Raw genomic sequence first — 25116 nt, 5'->3', positions numbered from 1 at the left:
TCTCCGTGTTGCTTTTGTCTTTGTCATGCATCTCATATCATGTCATCATGTGCATCGCATTTGCATACGTGTTTGTCTCATGCATCCGAGCTTTTTCCCCGTTGTCCGTTTTGCATTCCGGCGCTCCTATGTCCTCCGGTGTTCCCTTTTACCTCTTTTCGTGTGCGGGTGTTCAACATTCTCGGATTGGACCAAGACTTGTCAAATGGCCTTGGTTTACTACCGGTAGACCGCCTGTCAAGTTTCGTGCCATTTGGACTTCGTTTGATACTCCAACGGTTAACCGATGAACCGAGAAGGCCTCGTGTGTGTTGCAGCCCAACACCTCTCCAAATTGGCCCCAAACCCAGCTAAACCCCCTCCATCATCTCGTTCGTTCGATCACGATCGCGTGGCCGCAAACCGTGCTCAATTTGGAGCCTCCTAGCCCCCTCTACCTATAAATATATACTCTCCCCCTAAATTTCGGATCAAAACCTAGATCCCTCTCCCCTCCGCGCGGCCGGACGTGTCCGCCCGCCGCCGCCACGTGGCACGCCGCCATTCGCCCGGCCGCATCCCTCCACCGCAAGCCCGCCGAGCCCAGAGCGGGCTCCCGAGGCCCACGCCGCCCCCGCGCCGCCCGAGCGTCGCCACGCCGCCGCGCTGCCCCGCCGCCGCAGCAGCTCCGGCGAGCCCGCGCCGTCTCCACCCGCGCCGGCGACCGCGCCCGCGGTCCCCTTCCTCGCCGCCGCGCCGCCCAGACCCCAGATCCGGCCGGTCCCGTCCATTCCGGCCACCTCCGTCCACTCCAGTGCGTCTCTGGCGAGCCCCCTCTGACGAACCTCAGAGACCGTGCCTGATCTAGATCTGGAACTCGAGGGTTGACCTAATTTTTGCCCCAAGTCCCAGTAATTTTTAGCATTTTTCATCATGCCATAACTTTGCATCCGTGGCTTCGTTTTGGGCGTGTAGCATATCAAATTGTTCGCCTCGATGAGTACTTCATTTCATTCCATTGCACCATGTTCATTTGAGTTCATATTGATGCCTTAAATGCTGTTGCAAGAGTACTATGTAATGTTAGTTTCAGTTTTTTATCAGAGATTGGACTTTTGTCATTTTTGGCATGTTTAAGGTGTGCCTCCTATGAACTTGAGCCCTACATGTGTTTTGAAGTATGCCATGCCATCTTTACAGGGGTGTATGCCATGTATTTTGTGATCTTTGTGGTGACTAGCACAAGCATGCAAAGTAGCTCTCGTATTGTTGCTGATTTCAGGGATTTAGAAATCTTCTAAGTTTTTGCCATGTTAATATTTTTATGCCATGTATTCTTGTTGCTACAGAGTGATCCATGTCTCTTTTGAGCATGTTCAGTAAGGATCATTTTGAGATATGGTTATGCTCTATCCATCCATGTCTTTTTTGAAATTATGGAGCACCCTATCATGACTCAATCGAGCTCTACTTTTGCTATGAAATGTTCTTGGCAGATTGTTACGTGTTAAGCAATTTTGCCGAGATTGTTGTAGTTGATCCGTGCATGCTATGAGGTTGTTCTTGCCATGTTTAGCTTCTATACCATGTCTACTTGCTGGGTGTATGCTTAGTTTGTTAAGCAATGCCTTGTGGCGAGTGCATCGAGCTTGTAAACATGCCTACGTGAATCTATTTTGCCATGTTCCAGTTTTATGTTAAGTCTGAATCTGTTAACGAAAATTGCTATGTTCACATGGTTGCCACTGTATTTTCTGATCCCTTTTGGCTTATGGTCAGTAAGGGACTTTTGTAGTATGCTTTGAGTAGCTTCATGCCATGCCTTGCTTTGCCATGATATGTTCCTGTAGCATGTTTTTATCTTGTTCTAAACATTGCTTCCTGATGTTAAATTCCTGACATGTTATTTTCTCTAAGTCTGTAACCTGTTATCTTTTGCACTTTTGCCATGCTTGTTTGAACCTGCTATTGAGTGAATTAGCCATAGCTCAGTGTTTATCTTTTGTCAAGAATCTTGAGTGGATCCCTGCCATGTACTTTGGTGTTGTGTTAGAGTGCAGTAGCTTGTTGTTCTTGATGCATTTAGATGGCCTCGTGCTGTTATCGCAGATCGGTGCCATATTTGTTTTGATTGCCATTTGCACACCGTGCATCCGATTCCGGTGATCTTTATATCGATTTTGACCGAAATCAACTCATCTTTCCAGTGGCACTCTTGGTTTTCCAAGTTGAGGCCAGTTTCAATCTTTCATTTCCAAAACATGCATATGCATCGCATATCATATCCCGCATATCATGCCATGTCTTGCATCATGTTGTTTGCGCATTGCACCATGGTTGATTGTGTCTCCCTTTGCTTGTGTTTTTGCTTTGGGTAGAGCCGGGAGACGAGTACGTGATCGAGGAACCCGTTGAGTACGCTTACGAGGATCAAGCTAAAGTCAACTCAGAGAACTTTGCAGGCAAGATGACCATACCCTCAAAATCACTTCTATCTTTGCTTGCTAGATGCTCGCTCTTTTGCTATGCCTATGCTACGATACCTACCACTTGCTTATCATGCCTCCCATATTTCCATGTCAAACCTATAACCCACCTTGTCATAGCAAACCGTTGTTTGGCTATGTTACCGCTTGCTCAGCCCCTCTTATAGCGTTGCTAGTTGCAGGTGAAGATTGGAGTTTGTTCCTTGTTGGAACATGTTTATTGTTGGGATATCATTATTATATCTTGTCTATTTTAATGCATCTACACACTTGGTAAAGGGTGGAAGGCTCGACCTTATGCCTGGTGTTTTGTTCCACTCTTGCCGCCCTAGTTTCCGTCATACCGGTGTTATGTTCCTTGATTTTGCGTTCCTTACACGGTTGGGTTATAATTGGAACCCCTTGACAGTTCGCCTTGAATAAAATTTCTCCAGCAAGGCCCAACCTTGGTTTTACCATTTGCCACCTAGCCTTTTTTCCCTTGGGTTTCGCAGACTCAAGGGTCATCTTTATTTTTAACCCCCCGGGTCAGTGCTTTTCTAAGTGTTGGTCCAAACTGGGCGATGTCCGGTGCCCCCTGGGCAACAAGGGTCTATGCCAACCCGACGTCTTGCCCATCCGGTGTGCCCTGAGAACGAGATATGTGCAGCTCCTATCGGGATTTGTCGGCACATTCGGGTGGCTTTGCTGGTTTAGTTTTACCATTGTCAAGATGTTTTTTAACCGGGATTCCGAGTCTGATCGGGTTGTCTTGGGAGAAGGAATATCCTTCATTGACCGTGAGAGCTTGTGATGGGCTAAGTTGGGACACCCCTGTAGGGTTTTGAACTTTTGAAAGCCGTGCCCGCGGTTATGGGCAGATGAGAATTTGTTAATGTCCGGTTGTAGAAAACCTGAAACTTAACTTAATTAAAATGAATCAACAGAGTGTGTGGCCGTGATGGTCTCTTTTCGGCGGAGTCCGGAAAGAGAACACAGTCTCGTGTTATGCTTGACCATAGGTTGTTCTAGGATCACTTCCTGATCATAGTTTCTCGACCGTGCCTTGCCTTCTCTTCTCGCTCTCATTTGCGTATGTTAGACACCATATATGCTAGTGCTTGCTGCAGCTCCACCTCATACCTTTTACCTTACTTATAAGCTTAAATAGTCTTGATCGCGAGGGTATGAGATTGCTGAGTCCCCGTGACTCACAGATTCCTTCAAAACTAGATGCAGGGACCGATGATACCATCCCAGGAGATTCGACTGAGCTCAAGTGGGAGTTCGATGAGGACTCAGGACGATACTACGTTTCCTTTCCAGACGATCAGTAGTGGAGCCCAATTGGGTCGATCGGGGACATTATGCATTTGGGGTTGTCTTTATTTTGGTTCCGTAGTCGGACCTTGATTGTATCTGGATGAATGTAATGTTATATTTCACTACTAGGGAAAAGCCTAGCAGCAGCGCGGATTTTGGGTGTATCAGTAGCGCGGGTGCCCGCGCTACTGATACGGCGTCACAGCTAACTTGTAGCAGTAGCGCTTGTTGACACACGCTACTGCTATACATGGTTAGCTGTAGCGTGTGTTGCAAACAACGCTACTGCTAATTAGCTGTAGCGGGTCTTATATCCCGCGCTACTGCTATTACTTTCAAAAACAAAAAAAATTCTCGATCCCGTGCGTGTTGTCAATGGTAGCAGTGGTTCGATCTAGCGATGTTTGGCGTCGCAGGAGGCATGAACGGACAGCGGAAGACCAGATCCAGCAGTGGCTGTTGGAGAGGGCCCGTTTCTATGGCAGAGCCAGGCCGCGGCGTGGGACTCCTCTTCCTGACCATGCCAGATAGCTCCGGGTGGTCCATGGCGACGACCTGCACGGGCATGAACATGGTAGGGTGAGTCAAACCAGAGGGAGAGAGAGGAAAGGAAAACTGAGGGAGAGAGGAAGGTGATGTAGGGAGCAGCGGAGCTAGTCACCGGTGGTGAGGTGCTCCAGTGTGATGGCGCGGGGCGGCGGCCTCCTAGACGTCGGTGGAAGACCGGCGAGCTCCTAGACGCCGGTGGCATGAGGCGGCGGCCTCTTTCGGCGCCACGGAGATGGATGGGCGCATGGGCAAGAGGTCCATGTGAGAGCGTATGGAAAGTGAGAGGAGAGAATGGTGGAAGAGAGGAGGGATTTGGGAGAGATGGGGATTCGGCTGAGTATATGGCGACTTCACCTACCTCGTACTTATTAGTAGCGAGGGGTATAAAACCGCGCTACTACTATCAACTTAGTAGTAGCGCGGGTTTATACCCCCCGCTACTACTATGGCATGTGTCGGGGGGCACGGTAGAGACCGCTTAGTAGTAGCGAGGGTTAAAACCCCGCGCTACTATTATCAACTTAGTAGTAGCGAGGTTTAAAAACCCGCGCTACTGCTAATTAGCAGTAGCGCTTCTTTTTGTGCCGCGCTGCTGCTAAGATTCTGTCTATAAGGTTTTCCCTAGTAGTGTTTATGCATTGTGTGACGTGGCGATTGTAAGCCAACTATGTAACTTTTTTTCTTATTCAGTACATGGGTTGTGTGAAGATTATCCCACTTGCGACATTGCTTACAATGCGGTTATTTCTCTAAGTCGTGCTTCGACACGTGGGAGATATAGCCGCATCGTGGGCGTTACACGATAATTCAATGACAGTTAGTTAGCTAAGCAATAAAACCTGAACACTAATAAACCACAAAAACTCATTAGTGCTAATTGTGTACTGGTTCTTCTTTGCATGCGTACTTGGTAGGAGTCTCGCCCATGAGATCGAGAGTATGTAGGAGTTGACACTTGACACCCAGATCATGCATGATCTCCACGTCTTCCTGCTCAACAACAAGGTAGTGTCAAGGGTTACATGCATGGGCAAGCACAGTAAATTAAGAGATGCGTAATCACATGACAAGTACTACTTGTGATTGCTTGTTGGGCTAATCAACTCTGTACCATGAAACGGTGGTAATGGTCGTCCGCCACGTCCCCGTTCCGCCCATCGTTGATCTCCCTAGCTGTAGCAAACCAAAACATTTTGAGAGCAAAGAAGCTTTGCCTAGCTTTTAAAATAGAGGATCACATGATGCGTTACCTGATCTTCTTTCAGAATATATGCAGATCCGCACGACAGAAATTGCCATATAGAACACGGATAAAACGCAAACAATTCTATGGCCACTCGCACTATTATCCGCAGACTGTTGCTGCAGTTGTGGCATCGCTGTCGCATAAGAACGCACGCCTACTGAATAGGTGATATATTCAAATCCCACTTGGAAGAGAAAAGAAAATGCTCCAGAGAGCGACGCCGTTTCTTTCCAAGTTATCCTATAAGCTCGAGGAAAAGGCGATGTGTTTGCCCGGCACACCTGCATCGGTGACAGTGAAATGGGTGCTGGCCTCCGTATCTTTCCGATGTCCGGCCTAGGGATCTCACTACTCAAACCTGAATCTTTCAAGGTTAACATTTTCGGACCCTAGCAGTACTACGACATGGCTGGCTTATGTCTCTATCTTGCTGATAATTTGCCAGCAATGAAGTAATCTAGCTTCATGATTACCGTACATGGTAAATTAATCAGTGAATTGTTATTTACGGCCTTATGAGCTATCGCCATCTGATATCTTTCTGCTTCGGAGAGCGTAAGCATCAGTTTGAGCTTTGTCCTAAGCAACAGGGATGAATCGGAGAAAGGCAAGAAAGAAGAAAACCATGGGGGAGATGATCGCTTAGAGCATCTTCAGCCGCGCCCCAACAGGCTCTCTCAAGCCACTTTTTCGGTGCCGGCGTGGAAAAAACGCACCAGTCGCGTCTTTAGGACGCCAAAAATTGTCGGTTCGGCCCTTTTTCCGCCTGGCGGTCACAGGCCGAACCCGGCGCACTGGGGAACAGTTAGGGGCTCTGGCGCAAGGAAAAAGCGTGGCTGGCCCACACCGTCAGGGAAAAAAGTTAAGGTTTTCTTCCCCGACTCGCCTCCCACCCCCCGCGCCCTCGGCCACCAGTAGCTATATCCCGGCGCCGCCGCCCGCCCTACACCGCTAGATAGCCATTCCCCGCCGAAAAAATAGCAGCGCTTCGCCGCGGCAGCCCCTCCAACAGCACCTGGGCGTTTCCGGCCGCCGTTTCCGACCGCGGAGGCGCGGTTTAGCGGTGGGTACACGCCCACCGAGCGCAAGGTGTTCGGCGACTTGCCTGCCTCGGCGATGGACTTGGATAACGAGGAAGCGCTCGCCCCGCTGCTGGAGGAGGAAGCCGAGGCCGACGTCCAGGAAGAAGAGCATCTCATGGTGCTCGCCGCCCTCTCCCAGCTGCTGGCAAGCAATGAAAAGCCGCGGTGAGGTGGCTCGGCGCCTAGGCGGGTGAAAGCAAAGAACCGGCATCGTCTCGAAGGTTACTGCATGCTCTACTCCGACTACTTCGCCGATGCTCCACTTCACGACGAGAAAACATTTCGGCGTCGTTATCGGATGAGCCGAAAGCTCTTCCTCAGGATTGTGAATTCCATCCGGGAGTTTGACAACTACTTCAAGTGCAAGATGGATTGCACCGACGTTCTTGGATTCACCTCCATCCAGAAGTGCACGACGGCGATGAGGATGCTTGCATATGGAGCTCCCGGTGATTCACTCGACGACTATGGACGCATGGCCGAGTCCACCAGCGTAGAGTGTTTCTACAAGTTCTGTCGGGCAGTGGTGGCAGTGTTTGGACCACAATACTTGAGAACACCCAATGCGGAAGACACTGCTCAGATCCTAGCACAGAATGCAGCAAGAGGATTTCCTAGGATGCTTGGAAGCATCGACGACATGCATTGAAAATGGAATAATTGCCCATTTGCTTGGCAGGGGATATACAAAGGCGCCAAAGGCGGTTGCAGTGTGGTGCTTGAGGCGGTGGCCACACAGGACCTCTGGATTTGTCACTCCTTCTTTGGTATGCCAGAAACTCACAATGACATCAACATGCTGCAGAGCTCTCCTGTCTTTACCAAGCTTGTTGAAGGTCATTCTTCTCCGGTGAATTTCGAGATCAATGGGCGGCACTACAACAAGGGGTATTATCTAGCTGATGGCATCTATCCGAGATGGTCGACATTTGTGAAGATGATCTCAAACCCTGTGCCAGGAGGCAAGAACGCCTGGTTTGCGAAGGGTCAGGAGGCTTACAGGAAGGATGTCGAGCGGGCATTTGGTGTGCTCCAATCTCGATTTGCTGTTATCCGATACCCCGCTCAGACCTGGTCGAAAGATCAAATGTGGGAGATTATGACTTGTTGTGTCATCTTGCACAACATGATCATCGAGAGCGAGCAAGAAGACCCAGTGTTTGACAGTGAACCATACTACAGGCAGGGTCCTCTAGCCGAAGTTGATCATCAGCTACCGGCAACCTGGACTGCCTATCTCAGTATGCGTCAGGAGATCCGAGACCCACAGGTGCATCATCAACTGCAGCAAGATCTGATAGAGCATCTATGGAGGCTCAAGGGCGACGCCGGACGCGACGTGCGATGAAATATGAGTTTTTATTTGTTGAACTATATAATTTGTATTGAACTATTTATTGTTGTACTATTTTGTTAAAGTATTTAATATTTTTTGATGAAATATGTGATAAAAGAATTTTATGTGCATAATTGAACGCCGAACAACGATGAACCACGTCGAATATGGGCCTATTGTCGCCCATATGGACTCTTTATTCGCCGAAATGTGACTGAAAAATGGATCAATTTCGACGCTTGGGAGCGAGCTGGGGGCGACGACTGGGCGCGAAACTGCCCCAGCGCCGATTGCATCGCCGGCTCATCCCCAAGGGGCGATTTTTATGCGTTCTCAGGGGTCGAACGGCTGAAGATGCTCTTACACTGCGTGTGGGTGAAAACATCCCAGTTGCTGAGGCCCTTGCCGTCCTCCAGGTACGCGCCCTCGATCTGGATGCCGGAAATCACAGCACGTTGGGAACGAATGGCATCTCAGAGAGAAGTACGACGACGACGGTGAAGCCGGCCAAGCTCCACCAGTTACTAACCTGGTAAGAAGAGGTGGCGGCGCCGAAGAGGAACCCGGGCGGGAACTCGGCGCGGTCGAGCCCTCTCGCCGACGGCGCAAGGATCGCCAGCGCCGCCAGCATGATGACCATTGCCATCGCCGCGGCCATTTCCTCAAGGTAGCTAAGCTTAGCTAGAAAGGCGACGCCTGCCTCTTCGTTTCTACTCCCCTGGATCAGACCAAGCTTATTTAAAGGCAACAGCGAAGTACGCCATGTCCCTGTCACCTGTCACTATATCTAATCATGCCTCGGGCCGCTGCCGATATACGAAGTGAGTACGTACGGCACCGCCGATATTTACCGCGCCGGCCGGCTCATCGTCACCGCCCACAAGGCCAGGCCAAGCTTTGGTCGGGGACTTGGGGTAACTGAGATCCACATGGTGCGCGCGAGAGCGACGTGTGAAGGGCGATAATGGATCCATCTCTGACGTACGCGCTGGCTTGGCGGACTAGACGATGCCCGTCGAATCAGCTCTACCAAAGCGCCGGGTCCTCGATGGATCCATCTCTGCTCTTGCTCGTGCGTCCTCCGATGCGTCGTCCGCGGGAAGAAACAAGCCGTCGAAAGCAACCTGACCGGCACACGACATGGTCGTCGCCTCACAGGGTAGGTAAGCACGGCTCGGCGCGCGCTGATCCCGTCTGGTCGAGCTCTGGTGCGGCTCTGGATGCTGCCGGTGGATTTGTGCGCGGCCCGGCGGCGACATGTGTCACTCACGTGGGGTTGGGCGGCGTCTCGCCAGAGTGATTTTGCGACAGGGAAGACGTGGCCGCGCGTGGCGAGCCACCAACCCGCCGGAATCGGTTCATCATCTTAGTTGCTGCAAGAAGCCAGAGTGATTATGACCATGCCCTAGGCTTGCCCCATGTGGCGTGAATTGAACTAGGATGAGGAGTGGCAAATTGAAGTGAATTTGTTTGTGTTGTAGTCAAGAGGATCTGATTGTCTGTTTTATTACACAACGAGTTACCCTTAATTGTGAAAAAAACGAGTTACCCTTGGTTCTGTTTGTGCTGTGTGCCTATGCCATCGTTATTCTGTGTATTTTATTGAGCTTTACATCTATTAAGTTGTATCTTGATAGAGATGCATTGGATTCGCAAGTAGTTTTAGTGCTTTTCTAGATAACTCATCCAAGCAGTAAATTTGGATTAAAATTTACTTACTAAACTGTACGCAACATTGTCCATTGATAAACAAATAAACAAAAGAAAAGTCCACATTACAACCCTCAATTAACCATACAGTTTAAAATACCCCCCTCAACTCCAAAACCGGTTATCCCACACCCTCAACTTGTCATCTGGCAAAAATCAACCCCGTGCTCACTTTTGACTGGTTTTGATTGTTTTGACCGGTTTTGACTGCATTGAGAGTTGACTGGGCAACACCACATCACCTCTTGACTGGTTTTGACGTCCCCAGCAGCTGATCGCTGACGGGTTTTGACGCTGCATGCGAACTGGTTCGCCGGGGACATGGCGGAGCTGATCGCTGACATGGAGATCAGGTCGCTGTTGCTGGAGACGAGCAGAAGGATCCTCAGGCGGGTGGCAGTGTTCGGCGTGTTCAAGCGCCACGCCGTCGGCCGTGGCCTACTCCGACTGCAGCTTCGTCTACGGCGAGATGCACCAGACACGAACCAAGCTAGCTGATTCCTTAAGTAGCTAGACTAGATCGATTCCTGATGCTGGCTAGCACACGCACGTATACAAGTATTACTAGCAAGTAGGCAGGTGTATGCTTTGTGAGGCTAGCTTCAAGTACGCACGAGGCACGACACGATGAAACAAACATGTGAGAACACGACGATGAGCGACACGCTCCCGTTAATCTTTTTATTGCTTTTTTGGTATACATCCGTGTTGGCGCTCCCCTCCGAATAGGTAAGTGTTTACAGCCGGCGCACCGGCTCAAAATTGCGCCGGTCGCCCCCGCGTCTCGTGGGGCCCCGCACCGCTCTGCCCCTTTCCCTTATCTTCTTCCCTTCGATCTAGAGCGTTCTTGGCCACAATTCTCCACCGCTGCTACCCACCACTCCTTCTCCTTCTTCCAGCTCCCCTCCCCATCGGTGCTGCCCACCTCTCCCTCTCCTTCCTCCGCCTCCCTCACCATTGGGGCTCCCCACCTCTCCCCCTCCTTCCACCTCAAGCCGCCAGCGCTTCCACAAGCAGGCGGGGCTGCGATGACTGTCCAACGACAACTGCCGCGAAGCTTCAACACCGGTGCTACAACGGGGCGTCGACCGGTGTTGTGGACGGGAGAAGCCTTCGGCGCCGTGGACAGGAGTGTCCACCGGTGGTTCAACTTCAATGACGCCCATTGCTGGAACCGGCTCATGGCGGTGCTGGAACCAGCACTAATTTTTGCTACCATCGGCACTTTGGTTTGCTACCACCGACGCCAATTTCTTTGCATTTTGTTACAACTGGTGTTTTGATTTGCTGGAACCAGCTTCAATTTTTGTTACAACTGCCGCATTCGCTTTTTGCTGGAAGAACGCCCAATTTTGCTACTTTGCTACAAATGGTGTTTTAATTTGATACAACCAGTTTTAATTTTTGCTACCACTGGTGTCTTTGATTTTGCTAGAACATCCTTCCACAAAGGCTCCTTTTTTTGCATTTTTGCTTCCACTGTTTTTGGTTTTGCTGGAACTAAAATAAAGATTTGCTACTACTGCTGTTGGCTTTGAGCCATGGTTTTCTGCTGCTGAGCTTTTTTTGCTGGAACTATCATTTAATTGTGCTGGAAGTGACATTTTTTGTTGCGACCGCCTTCGCGTTTTGCTACGACTAGGGAAGTTTTTTGCTACATCCATGCATGGCTCCAGAGTCGGCGAGAAACACCGGAGACGACGACGGCGAGGGGCGGCAACCGGCGGCGAGGGGCGGCAACCGGCGGCAAGGGCGGGGACCGGCGAGGGGCGGCAACCGGCGGCAAGGGCGCGGGCGGCGGCAAGCGCGATCCGCCATGGACGCGGGCTGTTGGTCAACGCACGAGAGGAGGCATAAGGACGAAGCGGTACGTCCAGAGGATGCCGCATCCAGCGGCTGGGCATAAACAGATCGAGCGGCTACGCGCTGACCGGCCCAAATTTGGGCCGGCGCACCGGCGCCTATAAGCGCCCCTCCGAATATGGCACGCACGTCCTGGAAGCCAAAAAAATCACCAAAGTGACGTGGCAATGCAAACAACACGGTCTGCTAGTCAAAACAGGCCCCATGTGAAAAAAACAGCTTCTAGCGGGTCAGGAGGGGGGGGGGTCTTTTGAATGGTATGAAAAGTTGAGGGTGTAGAATGACTGGTTTTGGAGTTGAGGGGGTATCTTAAACTGTGTGGTTAGTTGAGGGTTGCAAAGTGGACTTTTCTCAATAAACAAAGAAAACAAGGTTCAGTGTGAACCTAGGCATAAAATTGCAACGTGATACGTACATTAGCTGTCGAAGAGACACGCATGCACTTTTGATTAGTTTCATATTGCGCACCTTTAAGTCTTTGGATTTCTGACAGCTTAAGACCATCCACAGTCCACTTAAGTTTACCATTTGGCAATACGTTATTTTCGGCCAATTTGCCAATTTCATTATCCTTAAACTTTAGAGCTTTCTATGGCTTCTTTTCGGAAGAAATAGCCTGTGCTTGCAATCTGCCAATTGCATCATCCTTCACCTTAAGAACATCTACACTCTGCTGCCTGTTGCATTGCACTATGAGCAGCTTCTGCTCGCGATCTTTCAAGCTCATGGTTTGTCTTTTGGACCAACACCATAAGATCATCTATACCCTGCTGAAACTTTTGATCTTGTGCTTCCTCCCCTTTCTTATTCCTAACAAGCACGTTGTAGTCCTGCTGCAGTGTACTCAAATGGTTACTCACAAGTTCGTTTTCTGAGAGTAATGCAGAAACTTCCTCCTTTGAGCTCAGAACCTGATAAGCCACCTCGTAAGCATGCTTTAGTTGTCTTATTAATTCACCTGCCCGTGGTCTCTCACGTACGGCTTCAGTCCGTGACAACAGTAGTAGCTAGTATCAAAGAAAAGACCGAGAGGGATGGAAACCTAGCGAGGAAGGTAGCAAATCGATCCGTGTAACCTGGGCGTGTACTAAAGTTCCCTGTACTTTTTTGAGTTTAATCTGAGCATCCAACCAATTTCTGTAAGGTGGGCATTGCTTATACTTTATATATTATGAGTCCAATGTTTGCCAATCCCTATTTAATTCTCTATTTGCTCCCTTTTTGATTCAAATCCATGAACGAATAAGTTCGGTCTCTCCCTGTTTAATTCAAGTCGGAAATGTTCATAAATGCTACTCATCAGTCAGTAAATGAACAAAAAGCCATGACTTATCTTTAGTCAGTTTTTGTTAATGAGTAACTTAGTGCTTGAAGATTACAATTGCTTCATATATAATACCAAATATATCAGTCAGCAACAGCTTCTGCCAAGCTGCTGGATCGACGCCGACCGCCGCCACGACTGACCTCAACCGCCTGCACGCCATGGGCAACAACCATGGAGACCGCACCTCCGGCGGCTCGCCTGCCAGTACCTCCACCAACATCTCCTCCATTTGAGTTAATTGCACGGAGATACCACAATTGTGGCAGTGCGTGCAGATGATACCGTTTTTCGTATTTTTTACAAGTCAGTATTATATTTAGGGCAGTCTGTTACAAAATAGTCTAAACTGCATATAACAGTGTATTAACGGTGTGTCTAAACATTGGGGCCCGCCTGTCAAGTGCTGATGTGCCATGTACTTTTGCAAAAAATACCCTTACTTTTTATTTAATCAGGCATTCATCTCTTGTTTCCCGGAAAAAGGGTCCTGCCAGAGAAAAACTGAACAAAATTCCGCACGAGCGCGCAGTTGCCTTGATTCAAACTTTCGCCGCGTTAATCCTGGCTCGCCGACGCTGCCACTGCCCTACTCCACCTTTTGCGTCAAAATGCACGCGTACTTCTTTTATAGTTTGAGTCATTTCGTTTTTCTCTTCGTATATGTTATTTTCGTGTATATTTTTTTTTTGCGTGTCTGTTCTATCTTTTCTCAGATTTTGGGTATTCTTCGGGCCGTATGCATTGTGCGTAATGTATATAGAAAAACAATTATGCACATATATATATATATATTGTATATTAAAAATGTTCAATATATATATGATGTATGTTTGTATAATACGAAAAAGTTCATCGTATATTTAAATGTTCATCTTATATTTAAATAATATAATTTTACATTAAAAAATATTCAATATGTACATTGAACGATGTGATGAACATTTTATTTAAATACGATACACTTTTGTAATATATGATGAACTTTTCAATATATGATGCAATGAACATATTTTGAATTATATGACGCGATGAACATCTTCTTAATATTGTATAACCTTTTTCAGTATCGTATTACATTTAATACAAAATTTTTAATATACACATTTTTGTAATATACGGTGAATGTTTTTGTAATTAGGAAAACACAAACAAACATATATGTTCAGACATGCGACATATATGTTTTTATACACTTTAGACATATCCTAGCCCTTTGGACTCTTCCATTTTTTGTATATGTTTTTTTATTCAGATTTCTTTTATCTTCTTTCAGTCTTGGGTATTCTTCGGCCGTATGCCGTGTGCATATCATATACTGAAAAAGTATACACATAAATACACATTGTATATTTAAAATGTTCAATATATACATACGATGAACATTTGTTAATTGTAAATTTTAAAATTGTTGACAGTATTGAAAAAGGGTCCTACTTATATTATACAATTTTGCATGTTCTTATGAATCTATGAAAATGGTCCTATGCATATTGTATACTATATAATATACAGTATATGTAGATATCTGAAATTTTTCAATATACGTCTTGTATTATATAATTATAGGCACTGCCCATAATCTTGACAATACACATATTGTATATTATCTCTATAAATACACATCATATATAGTTATTAGATCATTATACAATATATACGCGGTGACTAATTTTTGAATAGTACTCAGTGACTATAATTTTTTATGCAGTATATTACGTAATCATGGTCACTGCCAATAATGTGTATACTTTTCATTATACGATACACACAATGCATATGGCCCGTAGAATACCTAGGATCTGAAAAATGATAAAAGAAATCCGAAAAAGGACATATACGAAAAAAATGGAACAGTCAAAAAGGCGGGACATATCTATACCTACTAATAAAGAAATAGATATTCTTAGTCCGTTTTATTATTTTATGAAAAACACCTTAATGTTACTGACATTAAACCCGCAGTACATATCAAATGTTTTTTAAAATACTTATATCTTCTAGACCGTAACTTCAAATTTAACATGTTATATATGAACTTTGATTAGAAAAATATGTAGAATCTGAATATGATATTATTTTACCTGTTGACAATTAAAAACTATTTAGGCTGCGATGTTAATAAACAATGCATTATCCTTTTTTTCATATCAGTACTGATTCAGATTGGGGATGAACACCTCAGCAAAATCAGGATTGTACATGAAATTGAAGATAAATTTGCGAGAGACACCCAATAAATAAGGACATGCATGACAAGAAATAAAAGAAGGCCCAATAAAGATGGGATGTCCACTATAATAGAAATAAAAGAGAAATTGCAGAGAAGATCCGATAAAGATGAGATGTTGCGCTATTCTCCTATATATAAGAAGAAGAAAAAGAGGGCATGCATGAAAAAAAAGAAAAAATGAGGCATGCATGACAAAAAATAAAATAAAAAAATAGGTATTCTTAGTCCGTTTTACTATTTTATGGAAAACACTCTAATGTTACTGACATTAAATCTGCAGTACATATCAAATGTTATTTTAAATATTCATATCTTCTAAACCGTAACTCCAAATTTAAGATGTTACATATGAAATTTGATTAGAAAAACATGTAGAATCTGAATATGATATTATTTTACCTGTTAACAATTAAAAAAACTATTTAGGCTGCAATGTTAATCAACAATGCATTATCCGTTTTTTTTCCATACCAGTACTGATTCAGATTGGGGACGAACACCTCAGCAAAATCAGGATTGGACACCAAATTGAAGATAAATTTGCTAGAAACACCCAATATATAAGGACATGCATGACAAGAAATAAAAGAATGGCCCAATAAAGATGAGATGTCCACTATAAAAGAAATAAAAGAGAAAATATAGAGGAGATCCGATAAAGATGAGATGTTGCACTATTCTTCTATATATAAGAAGAAAAAAAAGAGGACATGCATTAAAAAAAGTAAAAATGAGGCATGCATGACAAAAAGTAAAATAAAAGACAAGTTTGATAAGATATAAATAGTGATGAAACAGGGACCAATACCTATGACATGTATGGCAAGAAATAGTGATGAAATAGGGGCGCACAACCTGCGTCCACAGGAGACCATACAAAAATGTTGTTTTCCATACAAAAATAATAATATTTTATGATTAAAAAAATCATGTATCTTTTTTAACACAAATCCTACATCTTTTTAACAACCTTTTTAACAACTCTTCATCTATTTAAGAAATATGCATGTGGAAAAAAGTGTTCAAGAGTTACCCTAAGTTGGTGATTCCGTAGTGGGCTAATGTGTCATCGTTTGTTTTTGTCTTTTTTTACTCGCCCGTAACAACACCCATTTCGAGCATGGCATGAATAAATACATGATTATTTGTCCGTTTCTTTGTAGGGATTAAATCTACATGCAAGCCTGTTGAAATAGAACACCTGTAGAATCTTAAACTGCACTTTTGTAGTTTAATACCATATTTGTTTGGACCGTAACTACAAATTCTCAGATTATAGACATTTTTTTATAAATTAAGAGTATGTGGTATTTTTTCTCTCATTGCAACACATGAGGCTTTTTACTAGTCAATAGTAATAATAGTATAAAAGACATGTGAATGCTATTTGCACAATTTGACGTAGTGGCGTAGTGGTCAGCGCAGCGCCCGTTCTCTTCGTACGGCACGACGTGGGTTAGATTCCTGTCCACGTGCATGCTGTTCACTTATCTTTAATTTTTCTTTTCTGCCAGGACCCTTCCTTGGGGAAACAAGGGATGGACTTATCTTTAATTTTTCTTTTCTGGCAGGACCCTTCCTTGGGGAAACAAGGAATGGGTGTGTGATTAAATAAAAAGTGAAGGCCTTTTTTTGTAAAAGAACATGCCACGTTAGCGCATCGTCAATTCACTGTTATACGCGGTTTAGACTATTTTGTAACAGACTGCCCCAAACACGATACTGACATGTAAAAATTACGAAAAGTGGTACTAATCCGCACACAGTACCCCAATTGTGATACCTCCGTGCAATTAACTCCATCCATCTAGATCAGGGGCGTGACCTACAACACCCGAGGTTGGCAACAGTTTGGCCAAGGGCATTACAGTATTTCCAGCCGCGCCCCCAACAGGTCCCAGGGCGACTTTTTTCACGCCGGCGCCCGAAAAAAACCCCAGTCGTGCCCCCAAGACTCCGAAATCCGCCGGTCGGCCCGTTTTTGGGCCCTGCGATCCCAGGCCGAATCCAGCGCACTGGGGCGCTTGGGGGCTTCGGGCGAAAGGGAAAAACCATGTCTGGGCCACACCGTCAGGCGAAAAGTCATCTTGCACGTCCAGATTCGCGCCCCCCACGCGCACGTCCTCCCGCCGCCTTGCCGATCTCGGCGCCGCCCCCCCCCCCCCCATCACCGCTAGATAGGCCATTCCCCGCCGAAAAAGAGAGAGGGTTTCACCGCGACAACTTCTCCACCACCTTCTTGGACGAGTTTTCCGGCGCTCCGGCCACACGGGGCGGGATACCGGCGGCTGTGTGCCCACCACGCCCGCCAGGTGTTCGGTGATTTGTCTGCTCGGTAATGGACTTGGACGAGGAGGAGGCGCTCGCGGCACTGCTAGAGGAGGAAGCCGATGCCGACGTCTAGGACAACGAGCATCTCATGGTCCTCGCCGCCCTGGCCGGCCTCTCGTGAGCAATGCAAAGCCGTGGCGAGGTGGCTCGGCACCGGGGTGGCTGAAAGCAAAGAACCGGCATTGACTGGAAGGCTATTGCGTGCTCTACTCCGACCACTTCGCCGACGCTCCACTGCACAGCGACAAAGTCTTTTGGCGCCGTTATCGGATGGGCCGAATGCTTTCTCTCAGGATTGTGAATTCCATCCAGGAGTTCGACAGCTACTTCAAGTACAAGAAGGATTGCACCGGCACACTTGGATTCACCTCAATCTAGAAGTGCACGACAACTGAGGATGCTTGCATACAGAACTCCAGGTGATTCACTCGACGGCTATGGGCGCATGGCCGAGTCCACGACCATTGATTGTTTCTACAAGTTCTATAGGGCAGTGGTGGCAGTGTTTGGACCATAGTACTTGCGATCACCCAATGCTGAAGACACTGCTCGGATCCTAGCACAGAATGTAGCAAGATGATTTCTTGGGATGCTTGGAAGCATCGACGGCATGCATTGGAAATGGAAAAAACTATCCATTTGCTTGGCAGGGGATGTACAAAGGCGCCAAAGGCGGTTGCAGTGTGGTACTTGAGGCGGTGGCCACACAGGACCTCTGGATTTGGCACTCCTTCTTTGGTATGCCAGGAACTCACAATGACATCAACAAACTGCAGTGCTCCCCTGTCTTTGCCAAGCTTGTTGAAGGTCATTCTCCTCCGGTGAACTTTGAGGTTAATGGGCGGCACTACAACAAGGGATACTACCTAGCAGATGGCATCTATCCGAGATGGTCCACATTTGTGAAGACTATCTCAAACCCTATGCTAGGAGGCAAGAACTCCCACTTTGTGAAGTTTCAGGAGGCTTGCAGGAAGGATGCCGAGCGGGCATTTGGTGTGCTCCAATATCGATTTGCTGTTGTCCAGTACCCCACTCAGACCTGGTCCAAAGATCAAATGTGGGAGATCATGACTTGCCATGTCATCTTGCACAATATGATCATTGAGAGCGAGCAAGAAGAGCCAATGTTTGACACTGAACCATATTACAGGCAGGGTCCTCTTGCCCAAGTTGATCACCAGCTACCGGTAGCCTGGACTGTCTTCCTCAATATGCGTTAGGAGATCCGAGACCCACAGGTGCATCAACAACTGCAGCAGGATCTGGTGGAGCACCTATGGAGGCTCAAGGGCAACGCCTAGCTCGACGTTTGATGAACTATGAGTTTTTACTTGTTAAACTATTTGTTGAGCTATATAATTTGTATTGAACTATTTGATTTCTATAGATTTTCTGTGATGAACTATGTGATAAAAATAGTTTCTGTTGAATTTGTGTTGAAGCACGCTGAATCACTGAATACGGGCAGAAATTGGTCAATTTGCGCTGACAGTGGGTCATTTTGCGCCGAAAATGGGCTGGAAAGTGGGCTAATTTGCGCCGAAAGTGGGCCGAAATCAGCGCCTGGGGGCAACCTGGGGGTGGCGGTTGGGAACCGATCGCCCCCAAGCCGAAATTTTAGCCGGCGCGCCCCCAGGGCGGCGCTATTTCTAGCCCCTGGGGGCTGAACGAGTGGAGATGCTCTTACGACCACATCCTGACATCCACTGCCTTGGGCATAACCACCACTGTTTGCCTTCGTCGGAGCAAAGAATTATGAGCTCCCACATACACGACTTAAGTGCCTACAGGTGTTGGTGTCGGTGTTTTAACTTTTGCTCATTCTTTTGTTTTGAACACGTGAATGTCTCTTGCTGGAGCGTTTCAGTGAAACGGAATTTTGTTTTGAAACTAGTCTTGAAGCTTACGATTTGAAAAACATAGGGGAATTATTTTGCTCTATGTTGTGTTAAGGTTCCTGCCCAACAGGTGTTTATTTTTATGCCTCAAAGGAAGCATGTGCTTTCTAGAATAAGCTCCATATATATATATATATATATATATATATATATATATATATATATATATATATATATATATATATATATATATATGCATTGCTTGTGTTGACTGCTCCTAAATTCAAACACACTTTTGCAGGTTTATCAATGCATACTATACAATCGTGGTAGAATTAAAGTTTTTGATTAGTTTGATAAATGATTTCTGTAGCTGCATATTAGTTACAAAACATGACCTTGTGAAGAGACAAATTTCTAGCATTTTGGATAAGATCTAATGCTATAATTTTTGAAATAGGTCTCGAAAACTTTCTAATCAGATACTACTAGTGTATTGTTCTGTTTTACTGGACTAGATGACGTTGCTCACAAATATTAGACTATTATATGCAAACCCCTATTTTCGGGGATGTTTTTGCTCTCACGGTTAGCCACTTGGGTGAAAGCAACTCATGGGCATTTGGTTTGTTGACGCGTGCATTTCTTTGGGATGTGGCGGGGTAGAAACCCATGTGTGGCTGTACATTTGTTTTGTAAATTTTTTGAACGTGTTTGCTTCATCATCATGTGGCTCTAGCATCTTGTTTTCCTTTTGTGCGCCGTTCTGGCATGGAAGCTGCTCTAGCATGCAGCTTTTTAATCTTTCTGTGCGCCGTTCTAGCGTGCAATAGCTCAGGATGGCTTGGATATGTGGCAGGAAAAGTGTACGTGGGTGTTTGCATGGCATGAGAAGCACGTACATTGGGGAGAGATGAGCAAAGCGGTCGTCGGCGGTATGCGTCTGCGTCCAAATGCGAGGCGAGAGAGGCACGTAGTCACTTCAGTGCTGCATGCATGCGGCCGAGTGGGGACATGCGGCGTGGCTGTACTGAACACCAATCGGAACTGCCGGGAGCGGCGATCAGGCGATTCGGGCATGTGTCCAACGGCAAGAGGACAAGAGATATGGTTCGTGTGTATGGGGCGGTTCAAGCGCAGATTTTCTGTGTTTTTTGATTTGACAACGTCTCTTGCTTCCAACATTATATATGGTGCACGTCATTTGGATTGGTTGATGCATGTTGCCGTGATGGGACCACGTGTTGGCGTGCGTTTACTTGAGAGCGGTTGCTCCCAGGTTTCTCTCGGTCCTTCCAGTCTTCTCTCTCGCGCGTGATGGAATTCATCAAATCACACACTTCTCACTCCGTTCATAATCAGATGGAAAATTTCAGGGCGACTTTGTATGACTGTGGGTTGTGAGACTTAGGTTTTGAAGGGGACAAATTCACGTGGCGCAACCATAGTTAGACGGCTTCCAATTATATTAACGAGAGACTTGATCGAGCTGTGGCATCTGGAAACTGGTGTATGCAGTTCCATACCCATAAAGTGGTGTATGGAGACCCTTGTCACTCGGATCACAGACCAATTACTATAGTGGTGGAAGGATCAAACATGACAGTAGCAAGGGAAAACAGAGTACATACTTTCAGATTCGAAGCCAAATGGCTACAAGAAGAGGATTGTGAAGCGGTAGTAAGGAATGCTTGGGCTACATCAACACTAAGAGGTGAGAGTTGCTATACAGAAAAGCTGAAAATAGTAGCCCGTGACCTCCAAGATTGGGATACAAATATTCTAGGTGATCTACCAAGAAGAATAAAAGAACTGAAAAAGGAGCTAGAGAAGGCGAGGAGGGGAGAAATCAACCGAAAGATGGTTTCAAGAGAGCATTTTTTCAGAGATAAGCTAGACATATTAGAGCATCAATGGGATAGATTTTGGCGCCAAAAAGCACATGTTAAATGGCTTCAAGAGGGAGATAGAAATACAACTTTTTCCCATGCCTTTGCCTTAGAAAGGAAAAAGAAGAACACACTGAAAGGGCTAAGAGCAGAGGATGGCTGGTGGATAGAAGGAAATGATCCATTGCGAGAATATGTTGCGAACTATTTTTTTGACATCTTTTCTACCACTGTAAGACATGAGAATGAAGCAATCTTGAGAACTGTACAACCTAAAGTAACCGAGGAAATGAATGAAATCCCATGCGCTGAATATACAGAAGAGGAGGTAAAGACGGCTCTGTTAATATTGGAGATTTGAAAGCCCCCAGTCCTGATGGAATGCCAACAATCTTTTTCAAACATTTTTGGCAAACTGTGGGTGAGCAGGTTACAAAAGAAGTCCTCAATGTGCTAAAAGGGGGGCAAATGCCTGAGAACTGGAATGACACCCTAGTGGTTCTCATCCCAAAGAAGGAGAACCCCGAGCAGATTAAAGATCTGCGACCTATCAGTTTGTGCAATGTAATATACAAGTTGGTTGCCAAGGTAATAGCCAATCGTCTAAAAATCATTCTACCTGATATAATATCACTGAATCAAAGTGCTTTTGTACCAGGACGTATGATATCAGATAATATCCTTCTGGCATATAATTTAACACATTTTTTACAGCGGAGAAGAAATGGATTGCCCTCAAGCTTGATATGAGCAAGGCATATGACTGCGTTGAATAGAGTTTCTTGAGGGATATAATGCACAAGTTGGGATTTAACAGAATCTGGATTCAAACGGTAATGAAATGCGTTACCACCGCCAGATACCAAATTAAGGTAAATGGTGATGTTACTGATGTAATAATCCCACATAGAGGTCTAAGGTAGGGGGATCCCTTATCCCCTTATCTCTTCTTGTTATGTGCTGAAGGCTTCTCATCCATCCTTTATGATGCTGAATAGAATGGGAGATTAAAAGGAATCAAGATTTTCCATGGAGCACCTAGCATCAGCCATCTTTTATTCGCAGATGGCTCACTACTCCTAATGGAGGCGAATGCTAGCAATGCTCGTGAAGTAAACTACATATTGGACACCTATGAAGCTTGTTCAGGACAAATGATCAATACAGAGAAATCATCAATTCTATATAGCAAGAACACAAAACCTTGGCAGAAAGAGGAAGTAAGATAGATTTTACATGTTTCAGCAGAGGGCCTATCATCTAAGTATCTAGGACTACCAACCTACATTGGAAAAGCAAGGAAAAAGACCTTTGAGTATATAAAGGAGAAAGTGTGGAAAAAATACAGGGCTAGAAGGAGAAGATGCTGTCAAAAGCTAGAATGGAGATACTAATTAAGGCAACAACACATGCAATACCGGTTTACACAATGGCATGTTTTGACATAACAAAGTCCTTGTGTGAGGAACTGAGTTCCATGATAGGGCGATACTAGTGGAGCCAGATGGATAAGCAAAACAAAATTCATTGGGTGACATGGGAGAAAATTACTAAACCAAAAAAAGATGGCGGGCTAGGATTTAGGGACCTATACTCCTTTAATCTGGCTATGATAGCTAGGAAGGCTTGAAGAATATTGTAAAATCCGTCATCTTTGTGCGCTAGAGTCCTAACTGCGAAATACTACCCGAGAAAATCAATTTTAGAAGCTACCCCTAGAAAGGGTAGCTCTTATGTTTGGAGGAGTATACTCAAGGGGATTCAGCTACTAAAGAGGGGTATTATCTAGAGGGTAGGTAATGGAGAAAGTATTGAGATTTGGAATGACCCTTGGATCCCAAGAGGAATTACAAGGAGAGTTGTGATGCAAAAAGGAAGGAATCTGGTAACTAGAGTGGCTGAGTTAATTGACCCCAAAACCAATACATGGGATACACAACTTGTCCAACAGACCTTTCTACCTGAAGATGCAAGCTCAATATTGAAAATCCCCATCCATGAGCACGCAGATGACTTGCTGGCTTGGCATTTTCACAAAAAAGGTATTTTTCTGTGAAATCTGCTTATAAAGTAGCTATAGACACAAGAGATCGAGAAGCTTTGTCGGGTCTAACATCTTCCTCCAGTGCAGCTATCGGTGTCAAAACCGGTGGATCTTGGGTAGGGGGTCCCGAACTATGCGTCTAAGGTCGATGGTAACAGGAGACAGGGGACACAATGTTTACCCAGGTTCGGGCCCTCTCTATGGAGGTAATACCCTACGTCCTGCTTGATTGATCTTGATGAATATGAGTATTACAAGAGTTGATCTACCACGAGATCATAATGGCTAAAACCTAGAAGTCTGGCTTGTATGACTATGATAATGAATCTCTCTCCGGACTAAGCCCTCCGGTTTATATAGACACTGGGAGGATCTAGGGTTACACAAAGTTGGTTACAAATAAAGCAATCTACATGTTTGGTTGCCAAGCTTTCCCTCCATGCCAAGGAGAGTCCCATCCGGACACGGGACAGTCTTTGGTCTTTGTGTTCTTCACAGCCCATCAGTCCGGCCCATGGCTAACAGGCCAGACGCCCGAGGACCCCTTAATCCAGGACTCCCTTAGTAGCCCCTGAACCTAGCTTCAATGACAAGGTATCCGGCGCGTAGATCTGTCTTCGGCATTGCAAGGCAGGTTCCTCCTTCCGAACTCCAAGATAGTGCTCGGACGAAACAAACGTGTCCGGATCTGCAACACACAGCCGTAGAGAGTATACTATTTCACGAATCCAATCTGCTGACCACTTTAGTAACGTGACGTCACGCTTGCCCGGTCATTATTTCGAACCATTTCCCGTCGCGCCATTAGTTTCGGGGTGTGGTTTTTGTTGGCACATCCCGTCGAAGCAGAGATCGTGTCCCCTTATCGCGAGATTCTCATCAATACGAGCGTGGGTAACCCAACCGTCCTGCGGGAAAGATTCCTTAGGAATAGGCAGGTTCTCAGGCTTAGGAGGAGGCGTTCAATACCCGCTGCCTTTATAAAGGAACCAAGGGCCGTCTTTTTATGCCAAACCTCTCTTCAGCCTTCCCAACCTCGAGTTCTAGCACCCAAGGTCCGACTTCATTGCTTCGAGCCTCCCCATCATGTCAGGATCCAGCCCTAAAGGACGATGGGTGGCTTCCTCCGTTACAGAGGAGGATATTGCGAAGCTTCGGGCGGCCAGATACTTGACTGCGGAGATCCACCATAGGCTTCCTGCTCAAGGACAGGTTATTCCGACCCCCAGATCTGGCGACAGGTTTGTATTCATCTTCCACTTCCTCCGCGGGCTAGGGTTCGCTCTTCACCCCTTCGCCTGGGGGCTAATGTTTTATTACGGACTAGATTTTCATGATCTATCTCCGGACTCTTTCCTCCACATCTCTGCGTTCATCATTACATGCGAGGCCTTCCTCCGAATCCCCCACACTTCGACTTATGGCTCAAGACTTTTAGTGTGAAGCCGAAGGTGGTCGACGAGGAACAGGCGGAGTGCGGTGGTGATGCAGTGAGCAAGCTAACCAACACTTTCTGGCCAAAAAGCTCTTTCACCGAAACCTCCAACCAATGGCAGCGAGAGTGGTTTTATGTCACGGAACCCCGTAGCACCAAGTGGGCAGCTATACCTGCGTTCCGTTCCGGCCCTCCGCCACAACTTGCATCATGGATTAACAAGGGGCCGGACTGGGGATCAGTTGATGAAGTGCAAACTCTACAGAGCCACATCCGAACCCTCCTTGAGAGAGACATCGATCTTGTCAACGTGATTCAAGTGATGCTAGTTCGCCGAATCCTGCCATGCCAGCGCAGGTCACGCTGCATGTGGGAGCTTAATCCAGAAGGACCACGAACCCTCCAACACTTCTTCGGCACTATGCACGAAAGGATGTGGAAGCTGTTTTTCGGGAAGCGAAAGCAT

General features: G+C 46.2%; 1 pseudogene; it reads right to left on the bottom strand.

Moving 5' to 3' along the window:
* LOC123185768 (beta-glucosidase 16-like) overlaps nt 1-8638 on the bottom strand; it is a 75389-nt pseudogene extending 66751 nt beyond the window's left edge.
* Between the last annotated feature and the right edge of the window lie 16478 nt (nt 8639-25116).

The sequence above is a fragment of the Triticum aestivum genome, chromosome 2A, assembly GCF_018294505.1.
Source record: "Triticum aestivum cultivar Chinese Spring chromosome 2A, IWGSC CS RefSeq v2.1, whole genome shotgun sequence".
Lineage (NCBI taxonomy): Eukaryota > Viridiplantae > Streptophyta > Magnoliopsida > Poales > Poaceae > Triticum > Triticum aestivum.
Note: the sequence above shows the minus strand (reverse complement) of the source record. Positions and strands in the feature narration are given on the sequence as shown.